This window comes from Eschscholzia californica, unplaced genomic scaffold, assembly GCF_041429995.1.
Source record: "Eschscholzia californica isolate CP2 unplaced genomic scaffold, dmEscCali1.0.p SCAF_164, whole genome shotgun sequence".
Taxonomy (NCBI): domain Eukaryota; kingdom Viridiplantae; phylum Streptophyta; class Magnoliopsida; order Ranunculales; family Papaveraceae; genus Eschscholzia; species Eschscholzia californica.
In genome coordinates, this window is record NW_028238270.1 from 12,501 (window position 1) to 15,000 (window position 2,500).

Consider the following 2,500-nt stretch of genomic DNA (forward strand, 5'->3'; position numbering starts at 1 on the left):
TTTTGATTTTTGGCCCGTGGTGCCCCCCCGGGCCCCCCCAGCCGCCTCTTCGACTTCCCACGTCGGGGATGAGTTGGGCAACTCTTGGAAGCTTCCCATCCACCCCCGTGTCGAGCTTTGCCCTTGGGATGCCTTATGTTGCATCCCAAGGGCCAAGGCACCTGCCAGCCCAAGGGCTGTGCACGGCCTGGGGAGGGAGCTCACCCCTCCCCTATATAGTGCAAAGTTATTGTTTTCCCTATTTTCACAAGGAAACATCAAATTTTTAACCAAGCATACTCGGCCTTTGCTCCTTCGTTACTCGTCCAAATCCAACAAACTTGCATTCGTTGGAAAGGTCTTTTCACAAGGATTCTTTTGATATATAATAATAGCGATTCCGATAAATATTTATTTTTTTATGAATTTTTAAGTGAATAAACAATTAAAAATTCAAAAAAAATAGAAAAAAAATATTTTTTTCCCGATTCTTTCTCCAATATTCCTGATAAATACCCACACACCCACATATGGAGAATGGTCGAAAATGCTCGAGTGGATATCGAGATGTCCGACGAAGCACCACTTGGAAGGGCCGAGGCACGGGACGCCCGGGCTGTTGCTCGGGCCGGCACGGGACGCGCATGGGACAGCCCGGGACGGCATGGGACGCCCTCGCTACAGCTCGGGACGGCCAGGTACGCCCGAGACTTGGCTCGGGACGGCCTGGGACGCCCTCGCCATAGCTCGGGACGGCCTGGGACGCCCGAGACTAGGCTCGGGACGGCCTCGGCACAGCTCGGGACGGCCTGGGACGCCCTTGCCACAGCTCGGGACGGCATGGGACGCCCGAGACTTTGCTCGGGACGGCCTGGGACGCCCTTGCCACAGCTCGGGACGGCCTGGGACGCCCGAGACTTTGCTCGGGACGGCCTGGGACGGCCTCGGCACAGCTCGGGACGGCCTGGGACGCCCGAGACTTTGCTCGGGACGGCCTGGGACGTCCGAGACTTTGCTCGGGACGGCCTGGGACGTCCGAGACTTTGCTCGGGACGGCCTGGGACGCCCGAGACTTGGCTCGGGACGGCCTGGGACGCCCTCGCTACAGCTCGGGACGCCCGAGACTTGGCTCGGGACGGCCTGGGACGCCCGAGACTTGGCTCGGGACGGCCTGGGACGCCCGAGACTTGGCTCGGGACGGCCTGGGACGCGCTCGGCACAGCTCGGGACAGGCCGGGACGCCCGAGCCGAGCTTCGGGTCGCACGAAATCTCTTCGTATTCCGACATATTAGAAGCTTCCCATCATGTAGTAGGCCGAGCTTTGCCCTTTGGATGCCCTATGGTGCTTGGCGAGCACTAGGGAACGTGCCAGCACAAGTGCTGTGCACGCTCTGGGGAAGGAGCTCAACCCTCCCCCTTATAGTGCAAAGTTATTGTTTTGCCTATTTTCACAAGGAAACATCAATTTTTTAACCAAGCATACTGGGCCTTTACTCCTTCGTTACTCGTCGGAATCCAGCAAACTTATACTCGTTGGAAAGGCCTTTTCGCAAGGATTTTTTTGATATATTATAATAGCGATTCCGATAAATATTTATTTTTCTATGAATTTTTAAGTGAATAAACACCGGAAAATTCATAAAAAATAGAAAAAAAAATATTTTCTTCCGTTTCTTTTCTCCAATAATTCATAAATAATACCTCAATAGTATAAATGAAGAGAGAGTCGAAATGGCCCGGGTGGGTTTCGAAATGTCCCACGACCCCATAGAATGCACGGGCCAGCCGAGCCAAAGCAGGGGACGCGCATGGGACAGCAGGGGACGCGCACGGGACAGCGTCCCTATGGCTCGGGACGGCATGGGACAGTACGGGACGCCCTTGGTAAAGCTCGGGAATCCCATCGGACGCGCATGGGACGGCCTTGCTAAGGCTCGGGACGGGCTTGCTAAGGCTCGGGACGGATGGGACAGCACGGGACGCGCATCGGACGGCCTTGCTAAGGCTCGGGACGGCATGGAACAGCACGGGACGGCCTTGGTGAGGCTCGGGACGGCATGGGACAGCACGGGACGGCCTTGGTGAGGCTCGGGACGGCATGGGACAGCACGGGACGGCCTTGGTAAGGCTCGGGACGGCATGGGACAGCACGGGACGGCCTTGGTAAGGCTCGGGACGGCATGGGACAGCACGGGACGGCCTTGGTGAGGCACGGGACGGCCTCGGTGAGGCTCGGGACGGCATGGGACAGCACGGGACGGCCTTGCTAAGGCTCGGGATGGCCTGGGACGGCCTTGGTGAGGCTTGGACGGCACGGGACGCGCATGGGACAGCATGTGACGGCCTTGGTAAGGCTGGGCACGGCATGGGACGCACATGGGACACCTTATGGGGATCATCAAGGGACGTTGCACGGGACATTCTTAGCCATGAAGGGCCTTCACATGGGACATCTTAGGAGTCAAGAGCCGGCACATGGGACAATGGAGTTCACACGCACGGAACACTTCGGCTACTTCC